Source organism: Mauremys mutica, chromosome 10 (genome assembly GCF_020497125.1).
Source record: "Mauremys mutica isolate MM-2020 ecotype Southern chromosome 10, ASM2049712v1, whole genome shotgun sequence".
NCBI classification, from domain to species: Eukaryota; Metazoa; Chordata; order Testudines; family Geoemydidae; genus Mauremys; species Mauremys mutica.
In genome coordinates, this window is record NC_059081.1 from 53,926,998 (window position 1) to 53,947,202 (window position 20,205).

At 38.8% G+C, this 20,205-nt stretch overlaps 1 long non-coding RNA gene across 1 annotated transcript in view; it reads right to left on the reverse strand.

Annotated features, from left to right (window-relative positions):
• LOC123378371 overlaps nt 1-18,024 on the reverse strand; it is a 36,589-nt gene extending 18,565 nt beyond the window's left edge. Inside the window, exons 1-2 of the long non-coding RNA XR_006582575.1 lie at nt 17,884-18,024; nt 3,407-3,550 (exon numbers count right to left, since the gene is read on the reverse strand). This is a non-coding gene — a long non-coding RNA (uncharacterized LOC123378371). The remainder of the gene's footprint in view (nt 1-3,406; nt 3,551-17,883) is intronic.
• Nucleotides 18,025-20,205: the final 2,181 nt, after the last annotated feature.

Here is a 20,205-nt window from a genome sequence, read left to right on the forward strand (position 1 = left end):
TGTCCTTTGATTATGGTGCTGTAGATAGTTTTCAGCCCACATGGCAGTGCTCCTATTCAAGCCAATGTGAATTAGTTTTTCAAACAAGATTGCCTGAGATACAGTATCAGGTGTTTAACTAGAATACAAATACATGATATGTCTTGAATTTCTATCAGCCACTAATTTTATAATTCTATCCAAAACAGCAATAAAGTTTGTCAAGCAGGGATTTATTATTTATGCTATTTATTGTTATGTGTCTGTTACTCTCTAGATGTTTAGTGATTTGATTTAAATGAAACAGAGGAATCAGCTCCAACCAAATTATCAAAGAGTATAGTAATTATTATTATTCAGATGTGAGTGTCACTTTGTAATAGGAAACTAAACACAACACTTACCACATAATTATGTACCAATATAACATCATGGATGTGTCCAGACATCTTTTCCAAATTCAATGCCTACCTACGGTAGCTAGTTTCACTTCCCTTTGTATCATTGTTATTTATAGTCTCACTAGTTAAAGAGAGAAGTTTGTTAGAATAACTCCCTTGAAGCCAGCACTAGAGGAAGAGAGACCATTCTGTATTAAATTTGTTCGGGTTGCTGGAATAACGCAATGTCGCTCCCAGAAATTTTTGAACCTATCCTCTACTCCTCTGGTATTGATTTTCTTCAAGTCACACAGTGCTAATTCACCACCCTTCAGCTGTCATTCCTGGAAGCACTGGCTTTTATAAAGGATAAAGATTTTCAAAATGACTCATTCAACTTGAGACACAGAAAAGAGTTTTTCAGAAATGTGTCCACCCCCTGAAAATCAGGCCCCTTTGAGGTATATCAGGTTGGGCACACAAAAGCTGAGAAACTCTAAATCACTAGTCACTCCTGAGAATCTTGGCAATTGTCTTTATAAAAAACAATGCTGTCAGAAATGACATTCCAAGAGTGACAAGATGGGTGAGGTAATATCTTTTATTAGATCAGTTTCTGTTGGTGAAAGAGCTTTCAAGTTTACACAGAGCTCTTCTTCTGACCTGATCTGAAGAAGAGTTCTGTGGGGCTCAAAAGTTTGTCTCTTTCACCAACAGTGGTCGATCCAATAAGAGATACTACCTCATCTATCTTGCCTCTCTAATAACCTGGGACCAACATGACTACAATATAACACTGCATAGTCCAAAAGCAGGCAGTTAGAACTGCAGGACTCATGAAAATCGAGGCCAAAACGTATATTTTGGCTATCTAAAGTTTTAATGGAATCTTAATGATAGCCATATTTACTACAGATGAAAGAATACCATGCGTGCCATTACATTTTCTCCATTACCTTTTTCAATAAATTAACTTAAGATGATATTAATACTTCCATAACATTAGTTATCCAAAAGGAAAACTAGTAAAGACATATATACCAAGACAGACCCTCTGTGCACTTGTTCTAGTAAAATTCCACCCGTTTATTCTATCACTTAATGCTACACAAAGTAACAAGAATAAATCAGCCATAGATGTTCAATGCAGAAAAAATTGACTCAACAACATTAGGCTTGCAAAACTAACAATTACACACTCACTTCTCTTCACCAGCATAAATAATAAATCATAGAACACTTCAAAGATGTTCAAAAGAGATGATATAGGAAACTAAATAAGGGTAAATAAATATATTAACTCAAAGTTTTACCTTAAGCATTCACTTCTAGCTAGTGAGATATTAATACTCATGATTCTGACTTCAGGTAAGTTGCCTCAACAAACAGCTGTGTATTAAGCTATGATATCAAGAGAATTCTTGGATGCTAATATTCGTTCAATTTCCTAAAGTTCATTCGTTAACTTTATTCAGAAGGACTCCATACTTAGCCTCACCTAGACACCACTTTGGAAGTCTTTGCTACTGGGATGTAGATTTCAGCAGGACTATTCGGGAACTTAGGTACTACTCAAAGTGCACTGGACAGAGACTTGACTTCTATTCCCAGATCTGCCACCAAACTGCTGGGTGAACTTGTGTGTGACTCAGTTTCCCCATCTGTAAAATGGGGATAATGATACTAATCTCTTTTGTAAAATGCTTTGAGATCAATGCATGAAAAGTGCTATATAAGAGCTAAGTTGTATTTACCAGAACCAGATCCTAAATGATGTCAAATTTAGGCTCCGCCATAGTTGCAGATTTTTGGAGTCTACAAATAAGGATACATGTGTAAACCTTGTTAGTTAGGGTTCTTTTGTACCATTCTGAAAAAAAGAGATAAACAAAAATGAAAGCAAGGCAAACGGTTTTGTTTACTCTGCTAAGGCTAGTTTTCAAGGTGTCTTTTCCATGGAAACACTCATTAAATTCATGCAGATGTTTGCCCTCCACCTATATAGGCTTCTTTCATTCTGTTTCTCAAGAATTTTCAGAAAATACTTTAATATTAATATTAACATTTGTATCCATGGCAATTTCTACCTCACTTCTCAATATGACAAACTCTACCAATTTGAATTCTTAGAATTCAGAGCATATGACACTAAACAGAACATTTAAGAATTTAAGAATGTTTCCATGGTTCCTGAGTGGACCTAATATTTCATCTTTGGCCCACTGATTTAGCAATACATTGGAAAGAAACATGATGGAGGGGTCCCTCGTTTTATAAAATCATACTTTGCTCTTAAACTAAGGGCCAGAATGTGATATCTTTGTTCATGCTCAGTAGTATCTTAGAAATACTAGGGCTAAAGTATTTTTATCATGAATAAGAGTATCACAATCTGGTCCTAGAAGATTAAGTCCATTATCAAGATTCCAAAGGCTAAACTAGCAGTTTTTGTAAAAAAAGAAGAAGCTTAATGTATTAATAATTAAAGCATCCTAAGCCATTAAAATAGCTTGGTCAAAGTACCCTGATAAATCTGTGGATGTGGTTATGCTTAAGGGAGTATTGAATTGATTGATTGGAAAAATGTCATCTTCCTTTCTGTGAAATAATGTTTTCTTGCTGAACTGAATAGCAGAGTGAATTTTGCAATAGCATCCCCAAATTAGCCAGTGATAATTAGATCTGGCTTGGAAGGGATAAGGAAAAAAGAGGTGATAAGAGAATGTAGTGCGGATTTCTGTATCTGATTTTTCTTGCTTCTCCAAACTTGTGCAGTTGTTGTTCAGTGCCAGATAAGTAAATAAATAAATACAATGATAAGCAAATAAGAACAGACCAAAAGTTTCTGTCCTCCCTGAGTCTTTTGTCAGGGAGACAGGTCAGTTTTTCACCTGCTATCCTACTGCCTCAAGACTCCCTACCTTTTAGGATAAGGAAACAGGGCCCAATAGTCTATCGATCTTTTCCAATTTGTCACCTGCCTAGGGCTTCCACTTGAGTTGCACCCCAGATTGCAATGCACAATTCCAGGAAATCATAGAACTCACCAGAACTTTCTGTCCCTGTGAGAAAAGTGGTTCTTGTGGGAATGAAGGGAAGTAGCTGACCTGCTTCAGGCATTCCTAGGCAGCTGCTGACCAAGCTGGAGGCTGTTTCAGAGAGAGAGGATGTCTCAAGGCTCTGAAAATGTTCTGTGAAGAATCAGATAAAAATTCAAACATTTGCCTGCTTATCCAAACTGAGAGCCAGATACTTAGCTAGTATCTGGCAGATCTCCTCTGAAGTCAATGGAACAAAGCTTATATACACCAGCTGAAGATCTGACCCTAAATCTCTCAAGCTTGTGCGGTTTGCCTCCAATTGGTAGAAGAGAGCCATAACAGTCTCTCTCTGTTCATGTCTCATTTTTCATCCCTAATACCCAAAATTCTAAATAATACTCTGGGAGTGACTGTAGTCACAGGACCCCAGTGATTCTATCACTCATGATAGAATCTGTTGTGTGTGGCTCCTTCTCTGTGACAGCAGCACTCAGTGCCAAAGTTGGTCTGTAATAGTGGCACTGAATTCACAGTAGCAGGGTAAGCAATACAATCCGCACTTTAAGGACATTGGTCCAATTTCCTTGGGGAAGAGGAGATAGATTTTAATTTTATTTAAAGGAGTTTTGCTGAAGTGGAAATTCCATTTTTTTCCCAGAGCAACCGATTATGGACATGCTCCTGATCTCTCTGCATGGACTTCAGTGGAAGTACTCCAGCTTTAAACCAATGAGATCAGAGCGAACCTCTGTGTTTCTGATAACCAAGAACCATGTCCTTTCACATGTATCCCATCACTTGTACGTGTGCTCCTCCCTACTCCCATGAACTTCTGGCTCCCCTTATACCTCTTTTGCTTTTGGTAGCATTCCCAGAAGCATTCCCACCAATCATACTAGTGTTAAGAAGGCTGCTGTGCCAAACCGGTTACTTGCCAATAGCTTGACGCACACTCTAGAATAATATATGAGCCTTGAAAGGTACATGATAACAACAAACATTTGGTTCCTTTTACAGTTGCAGGCTGTTTGCTAAATCTGATATAGGTCCCCCATACAGTAGTAGACCACATTAACAGTGAAAGGCACTTACAATACTGTTATTCTGACTTACTTTACAAGTAGCTATTTAATCTCGCACTGTTTTAAGTGCCAGCGTCTTGAAGAGTGAACTGTTCTGAGTGGAACTGCTGGCTTGCTGTATGTTCCGAATGACCAGGTGTCACACCTCGGCTCGCTTCTGCTGAGAGACCAAGTGAGCCGTACGGCTAAACAGCAGCCACCTCATGAATAGTTGATGACAGCATTGCCAGCAGCACTTGCATTATTTTTACAAGGATTACACTTGCACACAGTGAATAAAATCAACAGCTGCTCATAAAGCAGTGGCATATTTATATATTCAAACATAAAGGTCTGTTACAATGGGTTGCTTCCAAGTTGGGAGTGCTCACTTTAGGTCAGCCTTGACTAAGGTCTGCTCACTGTGGCACTTTGTGAGAAGGTCTTAAAACTCCTTCTAGTGAGCCCATAATTCATCACTCCCAACAGCGCTGCAAATGTGGCCACACTGCAGCGCTGGTAGCTGTGAGTGTGGCCACACACCAGCGCTGGCCCTGCACAGCTGGACGACCAGCGCTGCAACTACCAGCGCTGCAGATTTGTAAGTGTAGCCATAGTAAGCGTTGTATGCACAGATTGAGGACAGTGCCCTTATACACTTTGGTCTATTAAGTAAGGCGTGTTACATAGCAATGAAAGTCAAAGCCTACTAAGCATTTAGCACGACAGTTTTGAGCCCAGTAGTCTACTGGTAAATTGTTATTTTGACCTTTACATACATTTTTGCAAATTTTAGTGGGCTGTTAAGATAGGTTGGGTCCACTGAAACATGTTTTAAACTCTGATTCTTCTTGAACAAAGCTTTTCATATAGGGCTAATGGAATAGGTCAGCTCAAGCATTTGGGAAAGTATATGCAACTTTCTTTAAAAAATTGTTAAGGACAGCAGCAGGGGACTCATATGCCAAGATTGGGACATTCTATAGCAATGATCTGCCAAAGGAGATTAGTTAAACCACACATCAGGACAAACTACCAGAGAGGAGGCGGTGGAGGAGGTATTGTGACTGGAGAGGTTAATTTAGGAGACCAGTGTAAAATATACATGAATATTAAAGAAAAGAGACAATAAGTTATAGGGAGTGAAAGTAAATAAAGGAAAGGGGAAGGTGAGAGGAAAGAGAAAATCCTTTTGGACAATCCCACTGAATGAAACAGGGATTAAACCAATACAATTATATGGAAATTTGACAGGATTCTATTGAAACTACCTTAGAATTCATAGCATAGCTAGAAAGATATTTCCTTTCTACAGGTGTTTTGAATCACCCAACAGAGTTCTATTGAAGGGCTAGAATTCTCTATTACATCCTATAGGGTGGTTCAAAAAAACCTCTAGAAAAATTATCATTTTCCTCTAAACTCTTTAGGACCATGCCATAAAGGGAGGGAAACTGAGCATAAAGGTAAATAGCTTTAGCCATGAAATGCCCCCTTTTCAGAAATGGGCTTGGCAATCAAGTTAGGAAAAAAATAAGAAACAACATGAACTTTTCCCCAGAGCTTGAAATGAACAATGTCTGAGGCTGGGAAATGTTTTTTCATTATTTTTCATTCTTGTGCTCTGCTGCATTTCCTTGTTCCCTCCAACCAAGAAGTGAAAAGTGACAAAATTCTGTAAAAAAAGGCTGGTCTTCTGGTATTTTCAGCCTAAACAGAAACGGGAAGTACTGATGCTACAGGTCTCATGAGAAAGGCTTTTTCTCATGAGAGGTTTGTCCTGAGTTTAGAGATATGACATTCAGAAAACCATCCAATAAGCTTCAGATAATCATATCATAAGGCTCAGTAAACTATACAAACTCTGATTGCTTATTTAAATAAAGGGCCAAAATCCATATTTATTTATCTCTGCTGGTGAGTAGCAATTAATTAAGTGTAAATTAGTGCAAAATTTGTCCCCAAAGCCAGTGGATTGGTATGGGGTGTAAATCGGATTAAAATCTGGCTCCAAACCTGCAAAATTGTTGGGACTGTATAATCTTTATTTATTAGCACCACCAAGATCTTTCAACCATTTTACATCAAAAAGGATGCCAACTTTCCTTGATCATTTGCTAAAGGAAGGTATATTCTGATATTGCTACAAAATAAATCCAAGCACCCAGAATTGATGACTTGGGCAATCTCTGCAAAGCATGTATATGACAGTATGTTGCCACGCATTTAGTAGCATCAGCAGCCCCAGCAATAATGCTGAGACCAGCTGAACTGACTTAGTAGGAAAGTTTCTCTTCTGTTTTCCAGTTTTTTTCCTCCCTCAATACCAACCAGCAATCCATTCTTATCACAACTTGCATGTACCTCCTAATATGAATTTTTAAAAAATTGGCCTTTCCAAAACACAAGTGGAGCCCATTCCACCCCAACAATACACATATTTCAGATTTAGAACTGTGCCTGAGAGGAAGAAATAGGTATCCATCACTGGCTGTGAATCTGAGTGAGAGTAGCTACCTACAGGAGCCTGTGGAGAAAAGCAAAGGAAATACCTTATGGAGCGCAAAGATAAATGTCCCAATTTTATAGAACTTCCCATCTGTTAAAATTAATTTCTTTCCTGTACTTCCAAACCAAGCTGCTCAACCATACACGAAAGAAAGGGCTTGAAAGAATAATTATGTCTGTCTCTCACTTAAATGAGCCCGAGGGGCAAAGGGTCTTTCTCTGCTAACATCTTCATGGAAGGACATATAGTGGTATAGATTTCCCCTTTCCAAATGTAGCAGCCTTCCCTACAATCTGACTGTTCCTCAAACATGAACTGACAGTCTTCTCAATTTCCCAGTTTTTCCAGCGGTAAGATTCACCCCTGGTGGTTTTACAGCTTTAGTGAAACACAGTTCCATAGACTCTATAGCAACTAAGTTAAGAGTCTGCTAGACTAGTACAACTGCCTAAGGTGTCATGTTCTGGAGCATTATTCTAAGTGTTTAACAAACAAAAACTCGATCAGAACTAAATAATTCATTATCCTTCTCTTTGGTACCCAAAATGACTGGGAAATAAGTATCAGATCTTAATCTATTAAATGATATTAATTTTGAAAGAACATAACTCTTGGAACAAACTGTGCATGCTTTTAGTATATTTGTGCGCTTGATGTTCAGTTGCTGTATTTTCACATGGCGCTATGGGATATTTGCAGTTTGCTGTGTGTGTAGGATTGGCTTTGGCCAAGTTACACCTGGTACATAACCTGGCAAGATGAGGGACAGGGCAAAGATGGTTGTCAGTCACTTTTTGTGCTCACGCAATCCTTGGAGCTGCCAAGTTTACACTTAAGTTGGGGCCGCCTCACAGCTGCTCTAACTGCTTCTAACTGATAACAACCCCCAAGGGGCCTGTGTGCCAGTGGCAGTGCTCAGGCTATGCTCCCTCCCCACAGGCCCACCTTCCCAGGGACACCTCATAGATGGGGATGGGTTAGTTGGCTGTAGACCCAAACATGCCAGCTCCATGCCAGCCAAGAGCCTCCATGGGAGATCTTTATGGTTAGTTTACACTGCTGGAGTAGCACAAAGAAGACACATCAGGGCTGAGTATCTGGACTAGGAATTAGATTATTTTTATGTAATTAAAATTCATTCACTGACTATATCAGGTGAATATTTTTAATCAGATTGGTGGGGCTAGGTGTTGTATGACTGTATAACAGTTCTGCATCCTTACTTAAATGTAAAGGAATGTTTCAACCTAATATTAAATTATAACATTAAAGGACAATAAAGAAGTGTTTAATTTTTAAGTGACTAAGCATCTGTGTGCACTTGAATTATTTTTTTCTTTCTCCCCTTTTTTTCTTTGCTCCCCTTTTCCATTTGCTCTTCTCCAGTCTCTCACACACACCTTGTATGTCCCAACCTAAAGGAAAATCAGCCATGTGCTAAACCTCCTTTGCAAATTCAACAAGGAAATCCACCATCTACATGTTGGATTCTGATCCCTCTCAGACCCAGGTAAACTGGTAGTAATTCCATTATTGAAGTCAGTGGTGTTAAATCAGGGTAAAACTCATGTAAGTGATGTCAAAATCAGGCCCAATATGTCAGAGAAACTTGTTCTCTGTGGACTAATGGGAGGGTGATTTATTCCTCTGCATTCACCATATCTTAGGTCCATCTCCTAATCATAAGTCAGAAAAGCATCTGAGTAGCTTTAAAAAAGATGTGTAGCATTTATCCCATCTTTATTTGCATACATACATCATCACTAATTACCAATGAAATGTTAAAGTTAAATTTATAAATAAAGAAAAAATCCAGAGATCCACCCAGCAGATTTGCATACAACATTACATATAAAAGTAGTCACTAATATATACTTGCCTGCCTGCATTTTATCCCTGCCTACACCATGATTTGTGCAGTAAGCTCTGGTTCAAGTGCTGAAAAATACAATGTAGCAACTCTCTATTACCTATTACACATACATTTAAAAAAATATATTGCCCATTATATGGAACATGCAATGATGATTCTGAAATGTTCTTGTGCTAAGATCTTAACATCAGACTATTTCATAATGAAAGGGTTTCAGAAGGGACAATTTGGGGAGACAAAGACATCAGGTTATGAATCCTTTTTCCAATAACTCTCTGGTTTAAACCTATCTCAGGTCAGGAGTGTTTAAAAGCCAGGGGCAAGATTTTCACGAGACTAATGATTTGGGGTGGTTCAGTTTTTGCGTACCCTACTTGATACACCTTAAAGGGGGGCCTGGTTTTCAGAAAATGCTAAGATATCTTCCCTCAGTCCTTATGGGCAGGTCCCACATCACATAACTGGAACTAACTGGCACCCATTCTGGCAGACTTAGCAGAGGTGAAGGACTGCCTGAGCCTAGAGACCAAAATATCCTTTTATCGCTAGTGCTGGTTCCTGTAGATCATATTGGGAGCACCAGGGAGAAGTTAGCACTGCCCTTGCCTACAGGTAGTTGTTATATGGATAAATATATTAATTCATTTTCCAAGGCTGTCACTCTGTCACATTTCATAAGCTTTAAATTCACATTAATTTTTTTTAAAAGAAGAAGATTGTGGAAAAATAAACTGGAAAGAGAGAATACGAGAGATGAGGCTTCAACTCTGACACCTATGAGACATTCCTTTTTCTAGCTGTGGACAAACATTGAGGTTAGGTACAAAGAGTAAGAGAACAGCTACCCTTTAATCTGTATAAACAGAAAAACAAGACTGTGAAAAATGGAAGGGGAAAAGGTTACATTGTGAAAGGGGCTGGTCTTGTTTCTTGCCTGGTTTTAATTTGTGTAAAACTCCACTTAATAAGTATGCCTTATTAAGATGTCCATTAAAAGTCAAAAATGTTAATCTAATGGAAAGAATTTGATTACATTGTTAGATTTTCCCATTAACAATATTGACTTTTAGTGGCTGTCCTAATTAGACATTAATGAGAATATAAAACAAATTAACAACTGGCCCAGAGGTTGAGGCTTTGGAAGTACTTTATAGACCAGACAACTCAGAAATGTGCAGATGTACCTTCCCAGATCCTGTTAGAGAAAGGGTAAATTTTCAAAGCAACTCAGGTGAAATATTTTAAAGTGATCTCATTATTTCTTTTCTGTGTGTCATGCAGTGGGTTTGCCTTGTTCTTTTCTAAACTGTACTCAACTGTTTTATTCTTACATATTTGGTTAATCACTATGTCACACCCCAAATGCAAATGTATAAACACAAGCTTGTGATGTAAGATTGTCCTTTGCAATTTTTAAGTTTTAGTTTTAAATGAGAACTGAAAATCTCAGTTGATTTGTGATTTGCTGTCAACTACAGGGACATATATCCAGCTTCAGCTTCTGTAACATTTGGAGGAGGATTTTTGTTTAGGTCTTACCTATACAGACAGACCCTATAGCTGCTGGAAATAAAAGACATTACACCTCATGCTTTCTAAAGTGTCTTACTCCAAAGTATCCCAGACATCTTAGTGTTGTGGGGTGAAATTTTCAAACGTGCCAAAGGGCCAATTGTCCAAATGAATTTAAGTGTCTAGAGTTGCTGATAGGCACCTTAAGGGGTTTTCAAAAGCACTCAATCAAGTGAGGTGCCTAATTCAAATAGATTTTAATGGAATTTATACACTTAGGCACATCTGAAAATCCCACAAGACACCTATCTGCAACTTTAGGTGCCTAAATATCTTTGGACATCTGGTCCTAAGTGATTTAGGAGCACAAATCGCATTGATGTTTAATGAAACTTGTGTTCTTTCATCACTTAATTGTTTTAATAATTTTTGTGGCTCTTCTCTGAACATCTTCCAATTTATCACACATCTTTCTTGAATTGTTGCTATCAGAACGCAGACACAATATTCCACCAGCAGTCACACCAGTGCCAAATATAGAGGTAAAATAACCTTTCTGCTCCTACTCAAGATTCCCCTGTTTATGCATCCCCAGATCTCATTAGCTCTTTTGTCCACTTGGTCACACCGGGTGTTTGTGTTCAGCTGGTATCCACCACAACCTTCAAATCTTTTTCAGAGTCACTGCTTCCCAGAAAGAGTCCCCCATCATTTAAGTATGGCCTACATTCTTTGTTTCTTACATTTAGCCATATTAAAATGCCTACTATTTCCTTGAACCCAATTTACCAAGCAATCTAGATCATTCTAAAGCAGTGACCTATGCTCTTCTTTATTTACCACTACCATTGCAGATGACAATTTGTGTGTCATCTGCAACCTTTATCAGTGATGATTTTATGTTTTCTTCCAGGTCATTGATTAAAATGTTAAATAGCATAGGGCCAAGAAACAATCCCTCAGGGACCCCACTGGAAACACACCCACTTGATGACAATTCCTTGTTTACAATTTCATTTTGAGACCTATCAGTTAGCCAGTTTTTAATCCATTAAATGTGTGCTATGTTAATTCTATATTATTTTAGTTTTGTAATTAAAATGTCATGCAGTACCAAGTTAAATGCCTTACAAAAGTATAACTGTATTGCATCCACACGATTACCTTTATTAACCAAACTTGTAATCTCATAAAAAAAATATATCAAGTTAGTATGACAGGACCTTTTATCCATAAACCCAGGTTGATTTTCATTAACTACATTACCCTCCTTTATGTCTTTATTAAACAAGTCCTATCTCTACTACTCCATTATCTTAACTGGGATCAATGTCAAGCAGACAGGCTTATAATTACCTGGGTCTTTCAGGTAATTAAAATAAAGATGGTCGGTAAATGATTTAATTATTCCAGATGCAAAAACTGATGAAAGTTAAAACTTTTCATTTTCATTTTAATTTAAAAAATTCTTCTAATTTTTTTTTGAGTTTTCCTTGAAAAAAGAAAAAAATTATTAAAATTTCTATTTAATCCAAAAGCCATTTGGGAGTGTGGGAGGGAAACAGCTCCAACTGCATATCTTCCTTGTACTGTACATAGCTGTAAATCAAATATTATAATTTAAGAAAATATTTCTGTATTTATAGGTGAGTGGATATCTTCTCAAATTGGTGGTCAAAGACAATTTACCCAACAGAGAAGCTGGTCTGTATAGAGAGAACCTATATATCATCACTCGCAGGATCAGAAGAAGGGCATTGGGAACACAGAACAGCAGTGCACAGCAAAACCATGTCATATTCCAAGGGAAGCTGGGGAGACCGTATGCCACCAGCCCAATCCAGATTGGCCAGGATCTAGCCAATATGGAATTGGGCCAGATCCTCAGAGACTGACACAGGGATTTGCAAGAGAGATCTGCAACAGAGGCAGTTGCAATAATATACAATGAATATCAACAGAATCTATTTATATTTAGCATCCATCATATCAAATTTCACAAAATGCTTTACAAAGAAATATAGTGCTCTACAACTCACAGTACAGATGTGGTTAGAGTTGATATTTTCATTCAGTGCTATTGTCAATGATTTAGAACTTTCCCAGAAAATATGTTGGGAAAGTTTGAACAACAATCTGAAAACAACTTTAGATTAAGAGCAGCGACCTATTGCCTACATATGTGTTCCAGCGTGCCAGTTGGTCCCTTTCTCTGTTCTTCATATATTTGTCCAAAGTTGCATTGAAAGTAAATAAAATTTTGTTACTGCTGCTGCTGCAGTTTCTTCTAAGAGAAGCTCATCTCTCACAACTGATTAGGAAACTCAGTTTCAAAGTATTCATTAAGAAATTATCTTTAAACACAAGATATATAAGTAAATGAAAATTGTGGTATGTATGACACTTATTTCAGCAGCTACAATGCATAAATAGTGATTTTTATATTATTCTCATCAAAGGTTGTTTTGGCACTTGGATATTCAAGCATCATTTAGATCAGATATGAGGTCCCAATCCTTCAGATTGATGCATGAGTTTAGCTTAATGCATGTGAGTAGTCTAACTGAATTCAGTGGGACTGCTCACCTGTTTAAAGTCAAACAATAGCATAAGGCTTTTATCTGGGTCATAGTGAGAATGATATAACCAGATCAGTAGTTCTGCAAAGTAGGAGACCTACATTCTCTAATCCTACTGTCACCAAATTTGTTTGCGATCATTTTTTCCCAGAATGTTCATGTTCAGTCAATCTCAATCCTCCCTGATAAGAGGTGCTGGATTTTTTGACTGCAGAGTAGAACTGGTTTGGACTAGACTATGCAACCCTTACTCGCATTGGTGAACATTTACTGATGTGAATAGACCTATGGCTATGTGAATAAATGCTCACCTAAGGATTCCAAATCCTAGCCCTTTGTATCCATTAGCTCTTTATCCAATTATTTCTGTAAATCTGCATGCTTCTCACCTCTGTCTTAGTTGATTCCTTTGGTGTGATTTTATTGAACTTATCAATACATTTGTGTAATGTAGAGTTGAGGTGTGAAGGTTTTCAAGTAATTTGCTTACTGATGAAAACCTTCTTTCACAATTAAGTGGAGGATATTCATTCTTTTTTCTCTCTTTTTGAGCTTTTATTGAATGCTGAAATGATTCTACCACTATAAAACTTCAACTTTTGCTATTTATTTGCAGATAATCAGACAAATATAGCATTAATTGGAGTCTGGGCAAAGAACTGACTCTGGTCTATTTCAGTGTTTCCTGTGCAATAGTCTTATTAAGTAGAGTTATTACAAGTATGGTGTTGTAGCACTGGCAGCACAAAAACAATAGGAAGTGGTCTTCGCAAGACACTTAACTGCAATATCTTATTTTTCCTGGTTACTTTATATATGTGTGTGTTCTGTTTTTCAAACTTATTTATCAACATTTTATTTAATTTCTTATTATGCTACAAGATTGTCTAGTATGTGAAATAAGAAATTCTATGTTAACATTTTGCACTATACATGTACGGTACATTAATAAGAAAAGAACTGATTACCTTGGTACTTTAAATTTTCTCCCAGTTATCTCAAAGTTATCTCTGTTTCTCAAAGTAGAGACAGAATGGAAAAAAACACGTGGAAAATAGTTTCTCATTATGTGAAGCACGTTCAGTTCGCATTGATGCGGTTAGGAATATTCAGCCAGTCAAATATCCCTTCAGTCAAGCCAACTGGGTGAACCCACAAAAGGAATATATATTGGGCCTATTTCTCCTCTGATCTGAACTGGTTTTACACAAGGAACATAGTAACTGCCACCCTGGCTCAGACTAGTTGCCCATCTAGTCCCTTATCTGCTCATCAGCTGCTTTAGAGAAAGACGCAAGCACCCTGCAGTAGTTAGTTATGGTATAACCTGTCTCCAGATGAAGTTTCCGCCCACCCCTGAAAGTTCAGCTTATGCATGAAGATTTATAGCTCTCCAAAGCTCTTATTTTATGTATTTGAATATTTACTATTATACTCTGGATATTCTAGCTCTGCAGATAGATGTCTAATCCTTTGAGAATCCTGTTAAGGTGCTGGCCTCAATTATATCTTGTGGGAATACATTCCATGGGTTAATTGTGTGTTGTGTTGAAAAATATTTCCTTTTGTTTGTTTTGCATTTACCACTCTTCTGTTTCATTGACTGTCCCCAGAGAGGACAGGATAGCAATATTAGTATATGTCACACCGAAGAGTGTTAGACATCAGGTTCACTGGGGAAGCTGGCTAGTAGTTCCTGCAAGGTGAGCAATCTGTTGTAGTTAACAACCAGGAAAAAAACCAACCATTTGGTATAAAACTGATAGGAACACAGAGACAGGCTATGACAGCGGGGACATCCCTGGTTTTCAGTGTCATGGGATTACCTGTTTATTTATAAATACTGAGATTGAATTATTAATTCACAATAAAAAACACTGGGGTGTCAATATGGTGGATAAGAATCATCTAAATCAGTGTTTCCCAAACTTGGGATGCCTCTTGTATAGGGAAAGCCCTTGGGGGGCCGGGCCAGTTTGTTTACCTGCTGCGTCAGCAGGTTTGGCCGATTGCGGCTCCCACTGGCCGTGGTTCACTGCTCCAGGCCAATGGGAGCTGCTGGAAGTGGTAGCCAGTACATCCCTCAGCCCATGCCACTTCCAGCAGCTTCTATTGGCCTGGAGCAGCAAACTGAGGCCAGTGGGAGCCGTGATTGGCCAGACCTGTGGACGCAGCAGGTAAACAAACCGGCCCGGCCCGCCAGGGGCTTTCCCTACACAAACAGCATCCCAATTTTGGGAAACACTGATTTAGATGATTCTTATCCACCATATTGACATCCCAGTCTAAATCAGAGGTGGACAACCTGCGGGCAGCACGCAGCCCATCAGGGTAATCTGCTGGCGGGCCATGAGATAGTTTGTTTACATTGACCGTCCACAGGCACAGCCGCTCACAGCTCCAAGGGGCCGTGGTTCACCGTTCCTGGCCAATGAGAAATGTGGGAAGCGGCACAGGCTGGCCACCACTGATCTAAATGTTTTTGTTTGGAAAGGAGGCATATAAGTGAGTAATTTATTTCATTTTATTGGCACTAGGAGGATGCAGGTGGCGAAGTATTTTGTAGACTTTGCAAAAAAAATTCAAAAGTTTGCCCCAAGTGCAAGTCCCCATGGATATTTTAGGGTATGTTTCCATTGCCAAAAAAAGTGTGTTCTTAACTCGGGTTAGCTAACTCTAGCAGTGAAGCCACGACAACTCGGCTTTTAACTTGGATTCACAGCTCGAGTTAAAGCCTACAGGGGAGTCCATGTCTAACCTGAGTTACCTAACCCAAGTTAAGAACACACCTTTTTTGGCAGTGTAGACATGCCTACAGCTTTGTGTGTCCCATTCAGTCATAGGGCTTCTAGAAGGATGTTCAAAGTTGTTAGTAAAGAATTTTCAAGTTGACAACTTGCCATTTTTGTATTGGTCTTATCAGGAATGTTACATGAAAGCCAAGCCAGCTAAAACTAAGTAGAAACGCACAAGAGTCTCTGTAATAATGAAAGTGACAGATGCTCTCTGGGTATCTCTTCAACTAAACAATCCCAGACCTTAGCCAAAGCTCTTGCAGCCAAACTTTGAATGGGAAGGTATCATATGGATGGTAGGAAATCTGTTCAAACAACTGCTCTCAAAACACTTGTCATACATGTTAAGGAAGGAGAGGGGATGGCTGGGTGTCTGCCTGACAGAATTCTGCCAAATGCTGGTCATAGTGAATCTCAAACACTCCCGGCAAACAAGAGGCATCTGATAGTTGTGGGTTTTTTTTAATGCCTGATTTATTAAATATTTGCTCCAGAGTAGATTTTCCACAGTTGTCTGCTTTGCACTTGATCCTGCTGTCTGATGTAGACACATCAAACTATGTCCCAGCACACATGCTGCTCATCTGTTGTATATACCCTTCAGCCTCCTTTAATTGAAGAGGAGTTTGCACTTTACTGGGATTCCACAAGAACAAAATATGGGCAGGCAAAATGCCAGGGCTATCCCCACCAGAAAGCTAGATGTTACCTTCATTGGCTGATTTGCTGGTGAGGTTTACCAAGCGGGGAGAGGGGAAATTTGTGCCTCTTTCTTAAATCACATTCTGAGTTTAATTCACCACTAAGTTGTCAGCCTCAGCTTTTGAGTGCCTAGTAGCTGGTTTGGAATATATGTGAAAGCAAAAAAAAGTAGAGCCCATCAAAATAATTGCAAACCTGGGGTGGAAAAAAGAATTCCAGTGAAGCTTTAAGCACCATCTAAAGTCCTTAGAGACACAAGATGGGTGAGATAATATCTTACATTGGACCAACTTCTGCTAGTGAAAGAGACAAGCATATGAGATACACAGAGCTCTTCTTCAGGTTTAAAGTGCTTCTCATTTAAGATGTTCTTAAAAGGCAAATACTGTTCTCAGAACAAAAAACACATGATGTTTGTGCTTGTTAATTGTGTTTGTTTTTCTTATGACTAATTTATTAAGGACAATTGAGAAAGCAGAAGCATCTCAACTGATTTTCCATTTGTTTGGCTATTAAAGTTCCTCTGTGAAATGTATGTTTATTTAAAGTATCTCCAGCTACCCATTTACAATGCATTTGTTAAATTAGTTAAGAGACTTTAATTGGGCATTGGGGATTAGTTGTGCTATTCCCAAATCTGTTTACTAAAAATACATGAGAACAGTGAGCAATTTATTTATACCCTTGTTATATTAGGCCATTACTAACATCAGAGTTTCCCTTACCTTATTTTTAATGTACCATATTCATAATTCAAGCCATGTTTGCTCATGTTTTATATAGCAGCCTGCAAACAGTTTAGAGTGAAATACAGTAGAACCACCTGTTAAATTTGGAGTGGGGTTCCAAAAAATGCAACAATATTTAAACTACAATAAACAGTATTGTCTTTCTCTCCCATTTTCACAGTTCCTATATCTGAAACCACCAATATCCTACCTTATTCTGGCATATGGGACAACATTATTTATTTATTTATTTATTTTGTTTAGGCCTTCACCTATCCCAATATACAGGCTCCCCACATCTTTTACAAGACACAAAACAGATAATCTTCATGACAATATGGAGTGTTGTTATAGCCATGTCGGTCCCAGGATATCAGAGAGATAAGGTGGGTGAGGTAATATCTTTTATTGGACTTCTGTTGGTAAGAGACACAAGTTTTCATGCCACACAGAGCTTCTATTGGCTCTCTCACCAACAGGAATTGTTCCAATAAATAATATTATCTCACCCACCTTGTCTCTCCAGGATCCTAGGAAGAGCACAGCTACAATTACACTGCATACAGTGGTTGATTTGATCAGTTCTCCACTCCCACAATCATACTGAGCTGCCCCACCAAACCCCAAGAATCCAACTATGCCATTTCAGACTCTACACCCTCTGAGTTTATAAACTCATATGTCTTCCAAAAGTCTGCAGAAAGAAATAAGTCTTGCAGTATACCTGAAAGGTTAACAAATCTGGACTCTGGCAGACCAAGGAAGGAAGAAAAGGAGGTGCTATTTTGGGCAAAAATTAGGCCAGAGGTATAAAATTCAGATCCAGAGCTGGATTTTGAATCCCCCAGAGTTCAAGTGTTCTGGTTCAGCCTATTATGAAGACAGGGTGTGACACTACACCCCATATTCATCATGGGGGTATGATTATGATATGATTATGACATAATTATGATGCAATTTGTGCAAGATGAGTTATGTGAGGTGTCATTGGAATTTGCGCTGATTTGCTGAATAAGATTATCCTATTTGTGTGGATGTATAACTTTTGTATCTGAAGTTATGAATATTTATTATGTATTTGTATTTCAAATGTGCTTACTCTGATAACACCCAGAGCTAACCTTTCAGATACAACAATGAAGAAACCAAACAGTGCTAATGGCTCATTAACAAAGATAATAGGCTGTGGAAAGACTTAGTCTTCCTGTAAACATTCTAGCCAGCCTGTAAGTAATGGCTGCTATGACTCAGCAAGGGCATGTCACCAGAACTGATGATAGTGAACTCCATTTTGGGTACCTGTGTTTTTCCACAAACTGGGCTGGGAACTGTTTTTGGAACAAAGTGTTCCCACCATATGTTAAAGCTATATAAGGTGAAGTATGACATCATTTAGGGGCATCTTTCCCCACAAGAGAACTCCTGGAAATAACTAAGGAACAAAAACTGAACTGGGGAAAGTGCTGGTCCCAGGCTAAAAGGATTTCTAGCCTGTGTATGGTGAGAAATTGCTAATTCATATCCAATCTAGTATTTTAGGCTTAGTTTGTGTTTTATTTATTTGCTAGGTAATCTGCTTTGATCTGTTTGCTATCACTTATAATCACTTAAAATCTATCTTTCTGTAGTTAATAAACTTGTTTTTTGCTTTATCTAAACTAGTGTTCCTTTGAGTGAGGTGTCTGAAGAAAAATCTCAGCTTGGTTCACATAGGCTTGTTGCATATCTTTCCCACATCGAGGGGGGAGTGAACTATTTATGAGCTTACATTGTACAGATCCATGGGAGGTGCAAGATGGTATAATTCTGGATTTATACACCAGCAGAGGGATGGGTGCCTGGGGAGCTGGGAAATTGGCTGGTGTCTGGGTGAGTGGCGCCACCTTCTGTCGTGTTGAATGATAACAGGAGCTGGTGAGGCTGGCTTGAAATCTCCCACAAAGCAGTGTGAGCAGGGCCAGCCCAGTTGGGTGGCTAGAGGGGTACAATAGTTCCCACGGCTCCCAGACTGCACTCCAGGGGTGACAACCCATCACACAAGGATTATTTGCTGAATTCAGCTTGGGATCAAAATTCAGATTTCTCATTAAAGCCTTCTCATAGTTTGGAATATTTGGATCCAGGGTTTGGTTCAGACCCTCCTCTAGCCAATTCTTGCTCAATTAGAGCTGATTTTGGCTAGGGCAATGCTCCTAGAAGCATGAAACCCCCTTGACTTTTCATTTGAAAAGGAGGGGAGCACTATGGGAAATAAAGACATCCCTAAATATACTCTTCCATGAAGAAGTAGCAATCTCTGGTAGACAGGGTAGGGGAATAATTTACCTTAAATGTGGAAAAGTTTATAACAAACTCATGGATGAATGTGTCATTTTAATCCTTAACAACAGACAACCAAATCTATTTTACATCAGCTACAGCTGAGCAGAGAATGGTAATTCTTTTTCACAGAGGATTTCAAAATTAGTTCCAAGCTGGATGAAAAACAAAAGTTTTGACCTTCTCCACAAAATAGAACCAAGCAAAATAGTGTTATGAAATGTCAAAATGGTTCATTTTGATAATTCCTCCTGGTAGGCTGATAGGAGCTTGGAGTTTGGAAGCTCTGGGAGCACCAGCTGAGCCAGGAGCCTCTGAGCTTGGGGACTGGTGTTCCCAGGGCTTTCATGCTCTCATCTCCCCATAAGCTCTCCAGGCAGGCTGACAAAGAAGCCTGGAAGCCTGAGCTCTCCACCAGCCTACCAGGAAGGCTGCCAAAGAAATGGCCAAGCAAGCTGGCAGGAGACAAAGCAAGAAACCAGACAGGTTTCAAAAGCTACCTAGCAAGCAAAGTTCCCTAAGAGCACAACCTGGGTTCCATGAGAACTTTGTCAACCTCTAATCATCTCCTTGAAACATTTCTATTTTGATAAATCTGCACTCTGACAGAAAACAATTATGTCAGAGAATTTCCAGCCAGCTCTAACATCAACCAGCAGCAGTAAACTGCTCACCATCTGTTCAACTGGAGAAAAGTGCTTCGGATGAATCCTGGCCCTGTTGAAGT